This window comes from Aphis gossypii, chromosome 3, assembly GCF_020184175.1.
Source record: "Aphis gossypii isolate Hap1 chromosome 3, ASM2018417v2, whole genome shotgun sequence".
In the NCBI taxonomy this organism is placed as follows: Eukaryota; Metazoa; Arthropoda; class Insecta; order Hemiptera; family Aphididae; genus Aphis; species Aphis gossypii.
Genome location: NC_065532.1, coordinates 35,528,423 through 35,549,023, shown reverse-complemented (window position 1 = coordinate 35,549,023; position 20,601 = coordinate 35,528,423). Strand labels below are relative to the sequence as shown.

Sequence of the window (20,601 nt, the reverse complement as noted above, 5' to 3'; positions counted from 1 at the left end):
CATACAATAATTAATGACCTATGAATTACACAGCAGTATTATAGTGGTATAGTAGTATGTAGTTTAACTCTAACACTATAATATACCAGAATTAGCTCTAGCACCTACTTACTTACTGCATAAGTACTTACTAATCAAATATCTACTTTGAGAAGTCTTAGATTTATTTGTATCAAAAATGTATAAAGTATTGTAATCCAAAAAAATAACATAAAAAATAGCGATATTGCATCAAAAACTCTAGGTACGTTTAAGGATTAATTAATTACTAATGGGAAAATTTACCGGAATCCTTCACCTCTGGTTTAAAAAATATTTCTTTTTACATTTTTATTTATCCATCATCTCATGTGTTTAAGGACAGTGATTATGCTGTCATTATTGTGCTATACACCAGACAATGTAATAGTAATTATTATTAATTATTATAATTAATAATTACCATCTAATCACTCGTTAAATTTAGGACTCAATTAGAGTCCCTATTCCCTTTTGTATAATATAAAAGGTATTACTACGTGTAAATTATATTATTATAATATATTAATCAAATTTCCTACCATTCTCTCAATTAAACCAAAAAAAAAAAAATTTCTACCGGTTAAATTTCTTATATATAATGAGGCTCTTTTTTTTACTAACACTGCCACCATTATTAAATCCGTTTAACACCTCATAATCTACGTAGTTTTTAAAATTAAAAAAAGTATATTAGCTTCACATATTTTATTCTTTTTTATTTTAGGTTCTGAACCTAACGATAAATGCTATGATTTTAAAATGTGTGTGTTTTACTATTAGGTGTGAGTACATGAAAAGTATTCGATAAAATACTTCAATTTACAAGTTTGAGGATGGTTTTGAATAGCAAATTACCTATATCTAATTTACACTTTAAAAAGGGGTCAAAGTTAAAAATGTCCAGAACTTTTATTTTAATATCGTGAAAAATATAAAAAATTAAGGAAAATGAGAATTTTTACGCAAATACAATTTTAGACAACATCGATTTGGTTTTTTTTTTTGTGTTACTCGAAAACTAATAACCGTAGAAATGTTCACAAAATGTTTATATTATCATTGTGATTATTATATATTATGATAAACTTTTCAATTGTTTCTAACTCTTTCAGATATTTATAGACATGACAAATTTTCATTTTTTTTTTTTAAATTTTTTTTTCTATGATTGTCGATCAAAAATTTTTCACTGGGTCAAAAGTGATGAAAATTCTATCCCAAAAAAGTTATTCTTAAATCTGTATAAAAAATAAAATACATAGGCATTTTTTTGTTTTTATTTATTTAAAGTAAGAATTTTGATGAAATTTATAAAAATCGCAAAAATCGCTATTTATAATAAGAATTTCATAAAAAGTTTTCTTTTTATTTCCAAATTTTAAATATCTAATACAAAATTCATTATAGGTAGTTCATGCTAATACCATAAAATCTAAAAAAAAATAGTTATAGTTTTAGTTTTAATAAATACTAATTCAAATTCGAACAAAAAGATTTAAACGATAAATAAAAATGTTAATTGTACTATTATGATTTAAAAACTTTATTCGTAGGAACTTAAAACTTCTACTTATATAATATTATTATAAATTTTTCTATAATTTACTGCATTTACTTTTTTGATTTATTTTAAGATATTATCCTATGCCTTTAGTTTTACTAGGTATTTATGGTATTTACAGAAAAATGTGGTTAAATTTCAAATTATAATAATATGTTAGGTCATATATTAATATACTATTATATTTTATATAATACGGTATAAATGTATATTATTACAATAATTAAATTCTAATAGTATAACAAATTTAATATTTTTGGAAAAATTCTATCAACCTATTATAATACAAAAAGTAAAATAAATGACTTTAATGACCTACCTTTTTCGTTTAGAAGTTATATGATAAAAATATAGACAGATTTGTTAATATTTCTTCAATGAAAAAAGATACCTAACTTAATTTAATATTACTTAAAATATTATATAATATATATACTTACATATATATAAACGTAGTAATCTGTATTTATGTATGTCATTAATATATTTAATAAGTAAAATAAATCAGAAATAATTTTTTTTTCTTTTTTGCATTAATTATTAATAACCAAAAAAAAACAAATTGTATTTTTGATGATGGTTTAATGGTATGTTGATAATTTAATTTATATGGATATAATTTTTTACGAACATTTAAATTTTCTACTACAATGAATTCATTAATTTTTTTATGCTGCATGTGATTTTTTTTTTTATTTGAAGTTAAAAATGCTGTGTTCTTGAAATTGAGGATGATTCTGATAAAAAAAATTGGTTTTAGTTTGTATTTAAGTGAGTCAAAAAAAAAAAAATTTCAGAGACACATCTACTATACAACTGATCTTTCAGAAACATAATATCAGACCAACATTAAAAAAATATATAAGTACCACTATTTCTACTCAAATATTTCAAAAACAAAAATTAATTTTCTATTCGTTTTCAAACGCATGATTATCATTATGGCTATTAAACTATGCAATAAATTAAAAAAAAAAAAAATTATTGAGCTATTTTAAACGAGAAGAATATTTTCTTTTTATCTAAAATATTCTGTTTAGATGTTAAAATGTAAAAATTAAAAAAACCAAACTTTAAATAATATATAATAATATGTGTATTATAAAACTTATAAAACTGTTCACTATTCATAAATCAACCGAAGGAGGTTATTCACGAGTAAAATTTAATATTTATATAAGGTCGAGTTGTAATACTATTAAATCATTATGTATAATATGTATCTGTCGTAAGTTCATTCACACTTTATTTAAAAAAATTAATTGAGTTTAAATGAGTTGATGTAAACTAACTTTAGGAGTTACGTTAACAAACGGGTTCTCTCCGCTATTTTACACATGCCCTATAAATTAATTAACCACGCAAACTTAAATATAAAATACATTATATGTATAATGTTGTATATGTTATAAACATTAAAACATTTTAAAAATAAGTTTAAATTATAAAAATGTCAACGAAATTTAAAAAAAATTAAAAGTTAAATCAGTATATCACATAAGAACTTGTACATAATTCACTATACTATAGCAATATAATACTACTATCGACGAAACAGTTTATAAACCGAAATTTCTTTCAAGTTATTTTTGAAAGAAATTCAAACGTAATCTGTAATAGTATATTGCATCCTTCTCTTTTAACTTATACTTTTATACATTCATACATATTCCATACATATATTCAAGTATAGTTTTCTATATCCTCTTATAAACTACCTTCAGTATACAAAAAAATTATGAATAATCTTACCAAGTCACGATGAAATATAATTTAATACAATACTTACTGAAAATTCCACATGAATAGCATTCATTTTACGATACGGGAAAATATTATAAATAGTAAATATAATATTAAAATATGTCAAATAATAATAATAATTTAAAATCTGATTTTTTATCTCAATAATAAACATGATACAATGTTTTTTGTATTCAATTGATTATTTTCTTTTTCCTAGGTAGTATATTAAAAACATAAAGAACATCATTAAAAATATTCGTTTCATGTATAACTTCTTACTTAAACAATCTTATATTTTTATTAATTTAATCATAAGAGGAACTTGACATTAAATTAACTATAAGCAGTACTTAAAAAGGTTAGTACAAAATTGAAAATGAAACAAGTCGTAGTAATGAAGGTACGTATGAGTTCAAAAACTCATTATTAAAAAATCAATATACTCATTTGGAGAGTAAGAAATAATAATAAAAAGTATTACCTGTATCAATATTTATTTGTATTATTATAAAATGAAAAATTTCTAGATACTTGATAGACACCAAAAAGTATTTATAATTCAATTATTCATATTAATATAGCTTATAGTACATTATTATCAATAAAATACGCTTTGTAGTTATTGTACTCGTATTATACAGACTATTATAAATGAAGTACGAGTATGTACGTTAGAAGTTTTTTTCATTAAATTATAAGGTATAAATGGCATATGGTGTTCAGGATAAATTTTTCGTCGAGGTATCTATCATTGGTAAATATCTAGAGATCTAAATATGATTAATACCTACGTTTAAGTACAATACAACAGTATAAGACTATAAGAATTATTATAGATTTATATGTATAACAGTTAGCCATTAGACACATTTTAGTAAATATATAATAATAAATAACAAGTTTTCTTTCATCATTTTAATGTATTTTGTTACCTACTTTTTCATATTTTTATTGATATTGAAGTAGATTATTATCAAAGTATAATTATTGGACAGAGTGCCAGCCACTAAATGTTAAACAAATTTCATTATTGTAGGCTTATTTTAGAATAATTTTAAGTCTACCACCTTGTTTACTTTTTCAAATGCATACAATATGACTTGGAGATCATCAAGACCTCAATCTATAATTAGGTTGTGTTTGGCATGATATTTAATATAAAAGTAATTTAAAATTATGTGTAATAAATTCAAAGTTTTTTTGGTTATACATATCTGATGAGATACTTATGTTTTTAAGGGCTACGGGTATGATTGTCAGTAAATACTACAAAATTATGATCTTTAACTTTATTCTCTTATATACTAGACGTTTTTAGGCATGAGTTATCGTATAAATTAGGTACAACTAATAATATTTATTAGCTAAAATTCAATTTTCATTATCTTGAATTAATTGTATGTAAGATATAGTCAAAAATTATGTTTAAATTATTTCTGCGCCTTAGATTTTATATATATTATTTTATTAATTCATTGGAGGTTAACAGTATTCTAAATTTTTATTGACAGTAGTCCGTGATGAATTGAGAATGATTTTAGTAGTAATAATATGTTGTAAGCTAAATTTTTGCATTTTTATTTTATTTTTTAATATTACTTTGGGGGTTTAACAGATTCTAATGAACTGAAACTTACAATAAATTGATAATATTCAAAACTGTTTTGACTATATAATGGTTTTTTTTTTTAATGAGGTTCGTTTAATTGATGTATTTTGTTATATTAATTCATTAACAGGTGTTTCAAGTGTTGCTTTTAAGCTTTATAGTTATACATTTTAAAATAAACTTGTAATGTATACAATTATAAAATTGATTTTTAGAGTAAGTATATTTTGTTTCTTTGAACCTTTATTCGTTAGATGATGTATAACTAATTTATAGCTACAGCTACCTATATAATATTATTCAATATATATTCGCGATTCTACCATCTTATCTGACAGCTTTTATTGTAGTGACGTAGTTATCTAATGATATTTCTTGGAAGTAAAAAATTTAAAATGAATGTATAATAAATATAATATATATCACATTGGGTTTATTTCTATGGTATGATAGGATTTTTTTTATTATAAACAATACAAATGAGAAATTATAAAAATTACCTACATCATACTATAATATGCTATTATCTTGGTTAATAATATAATAATAAAAATTATTAAGGATTGTTTAATTTATGTATTAACCTCGATAAAATAATCACGCATTCGTATATAATAATGTATAAGAGTATTAATTAATTAAATAATAAAAAATTAATTTTAATAACGATTACCGATAAATAATAAATATTACTTATAATATTTTAATTAGATTCACTTTAATAAGTGAATCTGATTAAATTCTCCTAAATTCTTTAATGATATTATTAGTTAATGTAAATTGCATGAGTTTTGACAAACGATGAACGACTGATAAGTAACATTATTATAGGTATGAATTGTTGATGATAAATTATGATGTCACAATAATAAATTACGGGTGTTGTTATGTTAGCATCTAATGCATTAAAATAATCGAAGGATTTAATTCGCTAGCTTTACTGGTTAATAATTGTAATACATATTATTTTAAAGTGTTTTTGATAAAGATGTTGGTTAATCTACCTATATATCATTAAACTCATGCGTCTTATGATTTTAAATCCACCTAACAGTTTATTATTATTATACATATTTATTAACTTACGTATTTCCCGATAAAAAAAAATAAAAATCTTTTTGCTGTATTATAAGTTTCAAGTTATTGAATCACTACAATGGATGTTTTCAATTTTCATTCAAGAATAAATCATTGCATACAAAAAATATTTCTTGGCGGAAATATAGACTTTAAATATATAAGGATATAGTATAGCTTATTTCCCTTTAGTAGTAGATACGGTAGAATGAACTAACTTAAAAAAAAATGTATAGCATCATATAATTTAATATATGATATAGGTATTCTAATAATAATTATGATACTAATATTTAATCAAATAATATTATCATTAACTTGTAAGTTTTTAATGAACATAGATGTAAGATAAGACGGTGTAAATAAGTTAATGGTATAAAAATAGATCAAAATTATAATAAATATTTTGAAAATGTAATTGTGTATAGGTACCAGTTATCTGGTATCTATTGAAATTATAATTATATAGTATAATGATAAACATTTTGAAGTCCATACGATTTATATTTTTCAAATCACAAAAAAATAACTAAAATAATTAAAATGGAATTACATAATATTATATTTTATTTAGATTACACACTTAATTTAGCATACAAATTATTAAAAAATTTAATAAATTGAAATTAAAAATACTGTGCCATTTTATTAATTTGAATCAATAATTGTCATTTAAGTTTTTCCGGAATTAAGAATATAAAATATAAATATTAAAAACTTTATATTATGTTTAAAAATTACAAACAATAAACTATTTTATGTTCTAACTGACTAACTGTGTATTGTTGTATAAGGTCAGATTTCTTGGAGAAAAAAATCAATTTAAATTGTTGGAACTTTTTTTATACGCAGTACGTATTTTATAAATTTAATAGGAAAATATCAAGACTTAATAAATTGAGTGTAAACCAATATTACCATACAATATAGTTTGCATTGTATTACTAATTTGTGGTTTTACAATATAATTGAATAAAGAGCATTTATGTTACAATTATATAAAATAATATTATTTTATAACTGTTGAAAAAAATTCATTCAAAATCATAATAGATTTTTGTAATATAACTATATAACTAATGACAAATATAATATGCGCAACAGTATAACTGCATTCAATGTTTGTTCTATAGTATATGTAATTAAACTTGATATTGTGCATCTTTAAAAACTCGAACTTTTGGAAGAACTGATGTGGGTAATATCTAGGTAACTTTTAATAATATTATGAACACTGATCATGGACTCAAGGAAAACCCTAACAAAAATGAATGGCTAATAGAATTTATAATCTGAAAACTCATAATTATTTTAAATATAATCAGACAAAAAAAAAAATTAATTAGAAAAAATGGGAATTTTTAACGTAAAACTATAATTCTTAGCAAAATTGATTTTCTGATTTTATCGTAGGTACTTGAAATTTATAATATAATATTATGTATGCTAATATGCTTATAATATTTATTCATATGGTAAAATTTTAATATTAAATAATTAACAGTAGTCGGTATATGTACATACTCGACTATCTAATACTGTAAATTTCAATATATTACTATTATTTCAAATTCTTACCTATTGTTACTAACTCAAGTACTCAACATCATGTAAAATATAATTATAATAATATTCGCACACGTTAAAGCATGTGGATAAAACTCCATAACACGCTACTAAAGTTTTCAATTTCACGTGTAGTGAAATTTACATTTATCGTGGTAAATAAAAACTGTGTACTAATAAAATCTATGTACAACAGTACAACACGTGTGTAACTATTTACATTTATTAGTTGATTAATATTTAAAATATTTTATATTCACTTCTTTACGAGTAAACGTATTGTAGGGATTTATTTATTTATTGATTTTTTTTTTTTTTTTTATGTAAATAATATATATTCTCCAAAGTAAAAGTATCTTTTTTCAGATTTTATTTTATTTAATGAACCCAAATTTTATTAAACATGGTACCTACTCCTTTGTATACTATTTTAATATTTTATAATTTTTAAAAACTAATATGATATACAAAGTTTGAAAAAAAATTTAAATATTATATAAATGAATGCTTTGTGACAAAGAACAAACAAATAGGAAAAATCACTTGAAATCCAATTATTGTTACTCTTACAGAAAAATTAATATTTATAAAGTACCTAACCTAAATACAATATGTATTTTTTTCTAGTATTTAACATTTTGTTAGGAAAGAGTATTTTGTCATTATTTTTAATTTTATTAACAAATTTATTTTATTTTATGAATTTCATGAATCTTTTACAAAATAATGATACTATTTCATCATGAAATAGTTAAAATATTTTTAGTAAAACCAATAGTTAAACTATAAGAACTATTGCTTTTTATTTTATTTTAATGCCATCAATATTTAATTTTACAATAGAAAATATCTCTCATGAATTAAAAATTATTATTTATGTTTCATTTTTAATTAGGTATATATGTCTTACGAAGTTACAACATTATCACCATGTTACAAGCAACAAAACTATCTACATCTTGTATAAGTAAAAAAAAAAATTAAAATATTATATTTAGATTTTGTCGGGTGGTGAATAAATATATTGATAGAATATTGATAATTTACTTGAATGGATTCATTACGAGATGTAAAATATTCATTATTTCCATAGTAGTATATTTAATATTTATCAATTTAAAACAAATTTGAACAGTATTTAATATGCATGGTTAACTGATCAGCTCAATTGCCACAGTACTTATATTCAGTACTATTTAACATTAATAATTTATTTACTTTTAAGTTTTAATGTGTCAAATCATAACTGACTAAACATGTTTAAACTAATACAAACGTAAATATACTTAAATATTATAATTTATAAAGATTTTAAAATCACAACATATTAAGTCGTTTATCAAATCGTATTTTATAATTTATAAATTTATTATAGATTTACTCGTATCTTAAAATATGATTTTCAGTAATGATTGTTTTTAATGCATTTTCTATATTCTATAATTACAAAATTTTAAGTAAATAGTTAATAATTGTATCTGAAAATTTGTAATACATTACTTTATTCTTTTAAACTTCAAGTGATTACAAAAACAATGTTTCAATAAAAAAAAAAATTTGAACCAGCAAAGTATATTTTACAATTGAATTATGATATTTTGATTTTTTATTTAAATGAAACATGCCATTAGTATTATACCAGTTTAAAATAAATTATTTATTTATTCAAAATATTATTTATGTTCGATCATTTATATTTTTCAACGAAAAATAAATACAAAAATATATTCAGCATAATACCTAATTAAAAATAAATATGTTTTTATTGAACATAATAATAAAACAATTTCATTAATTCATCTGTTTTGGACTAATTATAGACTTTTAATAAATAAACAATCGGCAAAAAAAACAATGTGTAATTAAAAATATGAATATTTTTCATAAATATGTAAATTATTAACATGTTTTAATTAAAATCAATTATAATTGACACAAAATTAATTCTATACAAATTCAATTTGTTATCAAAATATAAGTTAAATTATGTTTTGAAGTTATTATACTTATTAAGTAGTTGGATCAAAGGATTATCAATAAATCGTCATATATACGTATTGTTATTGATAATAGACTATATTATATAAACATATATGAATTTCAGAACTAGAAAAATAGTACCTATATCGATAAACCATATGCTGTAATAAAACAGAAGTGCGATTTCAAATCATATTTCTTATATGTAATATTTAACGCGTTTCTAGTTTCTATTATTTAAAATAGTTTTAGTGTTTTACATATTGACCAGTTACTTCAACTACACATTTTTTCAATTTCAAACACTAAATATTGATTGCTTTATCTTACATATCAGTTCAGACGTCAACATTTTACCCAATTTGTGAGTATCAAGTAAGAAAACTGCATAAGTAAATATATATTAAGAACTGTGATAGAATATTGCGTTTGTTTAATATTTTATGAGAATATCAGCTATCAGTAGTGTAATTTATTAGTATTTAAATATATCATTAAAAGTAAATACCTACCATTAAAATCTATTTTAAAGTATATTAATGTTTTGTATGGCCGTTTACGGATTAAATTATATAACACAGATAACACAGTGTATTTCAAACTTTTTTTATTCAACAGGCAACAGCCCTTTGATACTCAAGAATCTTACATTTTCCCTGATGAATTTTCAAAATTACCTTTTTTTAATTTTTATGACAACGTTATATAAGCTTCAGTCGTTTCAAAGCATTTGTCATGAAAATTTCACAAATTTTAAGTATGCGATTACAAATTAATATATTGTACATAATATATAATACCTATTAGTAAATGAGTTATAAATAAAATTGATAATATTTTTATGAGAGTATGCGCCTAATGTCTCTTTTCGAAACCCACATTGGATACGATATGCATTGATAATAATTATTCTAAAAACATAATATAACTACGTACAATGTATTATAAGTCGTACGATATTACGGTTATGGGACTACTGAAGGAAAATTCAGATTGAAAAAAATTACATAGAAACAGCTACCGCCCACTTTTATAATGTAATGGCCCTCAATCGAGATTGTAACTTCCATTGTTACCCTCCTTCTATATAGTTCTATCACTTACTTGGGAAATTCTGTTATAATATTATATTATTATAAATATTAAGTATTCATTCGATTTTTCTATGTAAAAAAAAAAAAAGATTCAAAATAATTTAATTAATTTATAAACAATTTTTATAATGTATAATGTATACATGTAATATACTTCCATAAAATAAATAGTGATTATAAATGCAAATTAAGAGAAATTTAGATTAAAATTCCAGGTATTTAAACTATGTTAATAATCTGATCAATTTTAACAGTGATACATACTATAAATGTTTTTAAAATAATGATAATTACAAACAAAGAAAAAATGTAATTTGTAATTCAAACTATAAAAATGTAAGAACTAATTTAGATATTAATGCTACCTATTATACCATGCTTACTTATATATTATAAAGCATATAAGAAGTGTGTATATAATGTATTTTTATACAAAATCCATGATTATCATGAGCCATTAAAACGATTTGATGGTGGCAGTGTTCTGTCCGATTGGTTAGCAGAGTAAACGAACATTTTACAATTTAGATAAACGCAAAGTACATAATCTATAGACGTCCAGTTTTAAATCAAATTACATGTAGCTTTACGTAAAACTATCAGTGCACTTTAACTATATTGTATAGCCTATACGGCTATACCTACATCAAAAGTATTCTCCGAAACAAAATGTTTACTTGAAAAATCAATAGCCTCGTTTAATATATAAAAATAATGTGTTTTAACAAAATCGTTTGTTTTAATTGACACTTGGACAATAAAAAACCATCATGATGGAATGACTTAGAAGATACTTCTTGACATATCACACATCTAAGACAAGGCGTGCCCACTAGCCACAATTCATAACGTATAGTTTAAAAAATAAAATCGTTTTGAAGTTTAAAATTAAGATATAATATTGTAAAGAATTTTTTCAGTAACGTGTTTAAAATCAAAAAATTAAATATGTACTTACAATTTACAAGTATTGAAGTATTTGAAGAAAACATTTGAAGTTATTTATAAATGTCGACTTGTGATCTTATTTTAAGATGTAGCTGTATAACTTGAAAATCTTACTTCTATAATAAATTAATTCTATAACTTCTATTATTTTTGTATAGTGAAGATAGTGATACTAAGATAAATACAAATATATAATTTAAGTCTAAATGATTTAGATAAAAGAAGACAACAATTATAAATTAGCATAAAGAATTAACGTATTCTAACAAAATGATCAACTAATTAAACGACCAGCTAGTCGGTGTATATACTAAAGGTAGCCAACTTGCGCATAATGTCTTTAAAAATTATAATTTACTATATACTCACTATTACTATAAATATAATTTTCTATGGTACACATTTATTAAAAAATATCAAATTATAAAATATGTATTTATTAACATATTTTGGGCCTTACAGGTAGGTATTCTAGTATTTATTCATGTAGCTCGCGAACATATTTATGTTGGTCATTCCTAGAATATAAACTCGGTAACACTCGTGATATGAAATTTGGCTTTGTTGATGCAAGAAACATAATTGCAGTATAGGATGGATTCAATAAAATTACCTGTAACGAACACAACTTCAATATTAAATCATTATTAATCATTGTTGACAATTATTGTTTTCTCAAATTTAATATAATATCATTAATGTCCGTTTGTATGGAAAATTGGTTTATTTGATGGCTTTATAAATTTTAATGGACCAACCATAGACCACTAAATCATGTTTAAGGGACCATTAACTCACCATCGGTTCATTAAATGATTAGTGATTATTCTTGCCACCCGGAACATATTTTATGATATACTAAAATATATCTAAATATCGTTTATGTTTTCAATTATTCGTATTTCAAAAACTAAATGTCTTATTATTACTTAAGTTCTAGTTTTGACATTTAATAAATATTAATAAAATATTGAGCATTAAATATTTATATTCTAATAACCGGAATTTACACACAAATTGACCACAAACTTTTAAGAAATCAAAAAATAGTAAGTAAGCTACATTTGAAAAAAGTTTCGATAATATTATGATGTCAGTTGTGCGCCTTATACGTAAATATAAATTACGTAAAATCTGTCCGAAAATAAATTGATTGATTTAAGTATCTAATTGCTAATATTCGTTGATGAATGAACCATAATCTGAAAATTAATAAGTTAGTTGATAGTTGCCCTAATGAGTGAAAGTATACTAAAACTGTTATAAGTATAATGAAAAATTAAAAAAAGAAAATATTAAAATTGATTGGGTGGATTAAAATGTTGCTTTTAAACATTAAAAATATTAATATTAATGAACGTTGATGTTGCACCGTTAAAATATATAATGATTGGTATCAACAATATTCACACCACAAACGATTACATGACATTTTACTTAAAATTAAACAGTTTATTTAATTTATTATTATTTTTCGACTATCTTCAATGTTATATCTAATTAAAAACAAAAAAAAAACAATATTAAACGTAAATAATATGGTGAGATCAAGCATATGAAATAGAAAAATAATAAGCACTGTATAATATTATGAATTTTAATTATATAAATTCAACAAAAAGTAGAAGAAATCAATAAAATAATTAAATTTAAAACTATGAAAATACTAACATTTAAATTTTTGACTATAGTTTCAGTATGAATTTTAATTTTAATAAAATTTTACTAATTTAAAAATAATATTAAACTTGATTATCAATGTTTGAATTCAATTTAGTTTGATAAAAACTGAACGTTTTATCATAACAGTAAAATTGTTGACTAATCTAGCGAAATATAAACTAAGTGAGAAAAATAGGAGGGGAAATACGATTATTTTCACTGCTGAAAATTTAAACATTCTCCTTACATAATAATAATATTTACCTATTTAGTTGGACACAATTTACTTTCATCAATAAATGCCAACTCTTATTTCAATGATTTACGTCAAGATGGTATAATACTACTAACAGGTACGCAACTTAGATTTAGTCAACAATTTTCCCAAATATCTAAATCCTAATGTTATTTTTTTTTTTTTCAAAAAACTCGAATTCGATTCAATTTAGGATTAAAAAATTAAAGTTAACACAATATACAACTTAAATACATTTTGGAATATAAAATCAACGAAGTATGTTATTTGTTGTGTATTCCGCGTGAAAATTGTAATTAGTTTACTGATAGTAATAAATTATACGGAAAGTAATATTTTTATTTTATATATTCATAACATTTAATATTGTTAATAACTTTGAGTTTTGGTCATCTATATTAGCCCCCGTGAATATGTGAAATATTAGTGTCAAACATCAAAAATTGCTCTTTTAAAATGTAAACTTCATCGGCGGCATGGTGTTCAATTGAAATTGTTTAATACATAGATAACAACATTTGAGATTATTTACATTCATTCATACATTATAGTTTAGTACTACCATATAAAACTAATAAGTTTCGTATGTATAGTCAAATGTTTTTTGATATTTTATGGGTTGGACGATTCAGATAGATAAAGATTTTAATCTCCGCAATCTCTCCTTATTTATGTATGTGCGCATTTGGTCAAGTTGTGTTTGACGGTTAAAGGTTTGTTCATTAACTGATGCATAATAATCGTTTTATATAGCCTTTAGTTATTCAAAAATAAAGCTTCGACTACTTTAAAAAAAAATTAAAGATTTATACGAAAATGTTACACTTTTTGTTTTTTGCAATTTGCTGTCTATCAAGCATAATAATATATTACATACAGTTTACTTAAGTTGTTTAACATTAATCTCAAAATAAATGTCTTTAGAATATGACGTATTAGTTTTTATTCATAATTTTAATTCAACGTTTGTACGAATTATTTATCTTCAAAGAACACCATTCACAAAGCTCTTACCTTGAGTAAAAATAATCTGGATCTTAAATTATAGTATTATTTCAATAATAAGATTTTCCATCACGGTGTGTGACTTCATATGAACTAGTTATGAAATATTTATTTTATCTTACGTTCAAAAAGAATTCTAAACAAATATTTTATTGACTTATATTCGATAGGTATACCTAATATTAGTGTTATATACTTAAAATATCATTATTATTTATTACAACATTTTATTATACAAATTGAGTGGAACAATTAAATAGAAAATATTTTTGTTTTATAAATTTTGTTTTATATAGTTAACATTCTATTGTTTTTAAGTTTGGTCGTGACAATAGTACCTAGGTACTCTACGAAACTAAGTACTTCAGATTCTGAGTGAATTGATAAAATAGTGATTTTACGATAATGCGTGTGTTTTTATGTGATTTACGATTTAAATTAAAAAATTCTTTGATTTTAAATTTTAATACCTTTATTGATAGGAATGTGAATTTAGTTGGGACTTTTGGGAGGTAAAAATTAAAAATTTCTAGTAATATTTAAATTAGTTGGAAAACAGGAATTTTTATGCAAAACTAGTTTTTGACAAAATAGATTTCCTAATTTCTTGTAATACAAAAATGAATAGCTAGAGTAAATAATTGAAATTTACATAAGATATTTAAATTAACATTTTAAAAAAGTAGGTAAATAATAAAATGGTAGTCTATAAAATTACGAATTGACTTGGTGTGGATTTTTTATAGTAAGTATATTTATTAATTTTAGTTGATCCTGTATTAAAATCCGTTAAATGTAAGCTACTCATATTTTTTACACATACATTTGAGTGCTTTTTACCAAATTTAAATATAGATTTAAAATTATATCAAATTATAATAACTATTTTATTTTCTGTAAACAATTGCAATCTTAAACAAACAAATATTATTCGATTTCCATTTGCCGAAACGAAATCCCCATGTGAGCCCTTCTTTAAAATGCAAATTTTTAAAATCCCTTCTTATTACACATGTAGAGCATTAGAGAAACAAATATTCAAAATACATATTATATTATATTGTCGTTTTTGAAAAGTAGTGATTAGTGTGTAGGTAAATGCTATTTAGTTTTTGTATATAAATATTAATAATATAATAAATACAATGCTTTTTAGTGAAATCATATTAACCTATTATAATTCCAATAGTAAAATTAATTATTTTAATAGAAATTTTCATTATGAAATATAATATTTAGTATTATAGAGTGACAGACAGTCTCTACTCAGAACTATTTTTCGAATTAACAACAAAATATCAGTGTATTCAAATTTAACACATTCATTACAGTGATCCACTCAACACCTACTGTACAGTAGAATGGTACCCACTTGCCCACCTTCTTAAGTATACTTAAAAGTTAATTACAAAATAATTTTCATATAACATGTGCTAAAGAGGGTGTCATATCTACCAAACACTGAAAAGTTCCCTTTTTATAAACCGTTTAACGTGGTGAAAACATTTTTATTTTTTAGCGCATTATGTATTAACTCACATATTTAGGCAAACAGTAAATTGAATTTTTAACTACTTTGTGAGCAAGCGCGCTAGTATTAAAAATATGTATAAAATATATTATTCATATTATATGCATTGATGTTTAACGTTCAACACGACCGTCCGTAAAAAAATAATGCAGCCTCTCCCTCGATTACGACGTGAGGACCCTGTCACGGAGTCAATAGGCGTGGTTAAATCCTGACGCGGTGCCTAACGCCATCTATGGAGCGTTAGATACGTTTTACTTTCGGTTTATGGTCCTATAAATAAAGTAAAACTATAAGTTACGAATTGATTTTTAAGTAATATTATATTAATTAATCAGCATTTAGTGGAATATATTTTTAATATGTGTAAAAAAAAAGTAACCCAAATATTCAAATATTCAATGTACTCGTATGATTAACTGATTTATTACATACATATTATACTAATTAAATGTGTATAAGCTATACAGAAAAGAAAATGTATCTAATAATATTATGAAACTTAATAAATATTTAATTTCTCATCACATATTAATACGTTAATTTACTTAGGTACCTAAATAATTATAATAAATATTTTTTAGGCATTCTCGCAAAAATATTCAACAATCCGCAAACTAGTTTGTTTTACTCGTCTAATTATTAAACCTAAATAGCAAAGAATAATTAAAAATTATAATAATGAATTTAATATTATGATCATTTAATTATTTTATTTTAAAGAAAAATATTTTAGTTGCATGATTCATTATATTTTCCGATTTTAATTTAAACACCAATATTTCTCAAATACGAATTATTTTATCAGCTGGAAAAGAAAGGAACCAGTGCAATTTCATAATAGAACTTTGTTAGGTAAAACAGTCGTGTGATTAAAATAATAGAAAATATATTGATCATGTACATGTTAAAAATGTAATTACTTTTTTAGTTAATAATAGGTACTTACACATTTCACGTATATTGAATGAATATAATGTATAATACATTACGACAGTATAATAATTTAATAAAGTATGACTTACTATATCCTGTGTAGAATATATTATCATATAGTTTATTATACATAACATAATATATACAATATAACTAATCGCTGATCTTATCATCACAGTCTCTGTCCCTTGATGATATAGTTGAATAATGATATCGTAAAACACGATAGTTATAATCGCAACAGCTATGATAAATTAAAGACACTGTGAGGAAAATATGATAACTGCTGTCATAATGGCGCACGGTAGAACTTTCACACTGTCAAATATTCATGATAGTTTATGTGGATTTGGGGGGCTCGAGTCTTACCAAAAATTATTTATTCATACACAAATGACATTTTCCATTTTTTTTTTTTTTTATGGCATAATGTATTACGATTATCTTAATACGCCTAATTTGTTTTTAAATTGGTTTTTCCACTGATCTATTCCAATACAAAACTTGAATACGCACTGAGTAAGTTTATAGAATTTTGGTTTGTTTCCTCTATTTCTTCTCAACAATGTGATCAATGATTATGTAAGATAATCGCTAGTATATCAAAAGTTGAATGGTTGCAAGAGAAAAAGTTTAAGAGCAGTGTTACGGTCTGTTGGACATTAAAGGTTTTTATTTATTTTACTTAGAACAAGACGTTAGGTCATTATTAGTTGTATAAATTGAGTTTCTTGATAATAATAATATGTTAATGTTAAAAACGATTTGTAATCGACCGTGTAGATAAAAGAATCTATATTTTATTTTAAATATTTATAAAAATATTATTTGTAAGTAAATCAAAGTATTAATTATGCCAGACTTCAGTTTATTCCAAAATTATTTTATTTTATGACATTTTATTATTTTATCATGCATATTAGAATCATTAATATAATATGCATTTTAATGTCCACTGCAAAATTTTTATATTTTTATGGCATTATTTAATAAGCAAAAAAATCAATTACTTAATAAGTTTTTAAACAAAATAATCATATTATGGCTAATTCAATCGTTGAAAACTATTATTAAAAACTTATTGTCGCTTTAAATAAAGGACTCGGCCCGGGGGCAAACTTATTTTTAAAAATCATAAAGACGACTTGAAATGTTTTGTACGTGAATAAAAAAAATGGGGTTATTGTATTTCATTAATGGACGACAAACAAATCGTTAATTTCACAAAGATGTGTATCGTTTTATATCATTTACGTAAAGAAAAGACTTGAAGACGGTTTTGTTGTCGGCCTTCGTGTGCCTACTGCGGCGTTACAAGAGTATGAACAAAGGATTTGTTATCGAGTAGAACGGAAACCTGAAATACTGTCAGATGTTTGTTGCACGACAAGTTTTTGATTAATTTATCATTCGTTTCAACAAAACTTTAACCATTACTACGATTGTCCGATATACCAAATACAAAAATATAAATTTAAATTAAAATGAGTTTTGTAATAAACGATTATGATTAAAGAACGCGTTTGATAGGCGTAAGTCCATATAATTTTGATAGATACCAAATTCATTTTTCGCATGTTTAAATTTGAAAATATCAAGTTTAGTATAGTATACAAAGATTCAGAAAAATTATTTTTTATTTATTTAAAATACGTAGTCGTAGCCCAATTACATGAAATAATATCATAAAATACAATAATTAATAGTTAATAATAATAACAAACGAAGTACAAAACGAGTACTAAAAATATGATAGATCCTTATTTACAATACGCATTATCTTAATAATTATTGAATGGTTCTTTTAATGATAGGTTAGGTATGAATTTAAGTTTGAAAAAAAATGAATACATGTGGTGAACATAAATTTACGGGACTTGAAATTTAATAAAAGAGACTAGTGTATTTTATAATATTCATACCATTATACTTAAGTTAATTATTCATAACGATTTTAAATTATAAATTTGAATTAAAATTAAAAAGTTAGGTTTTATAATAATATGATTTTGTTACGGATGACTTCAATAAATAAATATTTGATATAATATAGGTAAGCTCTAACACTTTTATACAGCTTTTCTCTTGATTGAAAAATAAACAAAAATAAATTACACTCAATTAATCTATCTAATTAATTCAATAGTAAAAATATTTTTCAGAAAATCATTATCTGCTTCAAAGTTCAAATTAATTTTTAAGTGTAAGTTTATCATTGCTAATACGTTTTAAGACCACTTAAATATCATAAAATTCCTGTAAGTAATTTTCTTTCATATTTCGTTAGTTATTAAATTCAATAATAAATATATATATATATATATATATATATATATTAATTTATAATAAATTAAAATTTTAATGGAACTTCCTTAAATTTCAATAACATTTTAAAGAATAACTTGATATAATTTAACGAACTAGATACCAGCAGCAAAATATGCTATTGTATTTAAAAATAAATATTTATTTATTTTTAGTAATACATATAAATTGATATCTTTGAAAAATACTTAAGACTATTTTTTTCATAATTCGATTTAATACTTAATTTAAATTATTAATATTTTCATAAACCTAAACACTATTAATTACATATACCTTTAAAAATTCTATGTTAATGTTAGCTAAAATAAAAATAAAAAATAATATATCTCCAATTTCTATATGGAAATTATCCTTCCAAAGAATAGGTAAATTTTATTAAGATTTTTTATATTATTATATTAGGTAAATACTCTGAGAACAAATATAAAAAATTATGATAAAAATCTAACTAAAAACATTGCTGTTGGAACAAATAAATAAATTAATTAACCAAATACATAAAACTTATTTGTATAAATCATATTTTTATAATTATTTTAAACGTATATTATTTTTAAGTAATTGTTTTATTCTGTGGAATCCTATTTGACACACCTGCTTTAAGATGGATAAAATACAAAGTCAAAATCTGAGAGATTTAATAAATTCGTGCATTTTGTTTAAAATGCCAATTGAAGAATTAATCTACCCATACAAATGATTATGGAGATTTAAAATCTGAGCAAAATAACTCCATAGCAAATTATCTGACGGCTCCGAGATACTAAATTGTTTCTGAAGTTTTCCAAACAAATTACCTTTTTACTAATTAGCGTCTACTTGAAAAATGGATCTAAATGACAAGTGACAATTTATTCAATAGTTTGAATTTCTTACTCCAGTAAACATTACAATTACTGTATTAAAGTCAAGATGAAATAATTTTAAAATAAACCTTTACAATATAATATATCATATATGTATGTATTTGTATACTAAAAGCAATTTATAAAAACCAATATATAATATTAAAATGTTATTGAATCAAAATTATTATTATAATTATTAAACTTAACATTAGTTTAGATAAAATTATATGGCAATAACTTCATGTGAATAACATTACAAAAATATTTAGAAAAAACATGTTAATTTATATCCAATAATAATTATTGTTGTGTTTCGCTAGTGCGTCATATTTTTTTTATAAAAATAAACTATACAACTATGAAAATATGACTATCATTTTTTTTTTATATATATATAACGTTTCGTGTTCATTTATATTTAAATTTTAATGGA

At 22.5% G+C, this 20,601-nt stretch overlaps 1 protein-coding gene across 3 annotated transcripts in view; it reads left to right on the top strand.

Annotated features, from left to right (window-relative positions):
• The window catches only part of LOC114124740 (neuropeptide F receptor-like), a 62,516-nt gene that overhangs the window by 20,208 nt on the left and 21,707 nt on the right, over positions 1-20,601 (top strand). The window contains exon 1 of one of the 3 annotated variants that reach the window (XM_050203398.1): positions 9,765-9,924. The exons of 1 other annotated variant lie outside the window; for it this stretch is intronic. The gene's annotated coding sequence lies outside the window, so the exon portion shown is untranslated. Of the gene's footprint in view, positions 1-9,764; positions 9,936-20,601 lie in introns of those variants that run through there. One more of the 3 variants, XM_027988093.2, reaches the window with a different exon arrangement.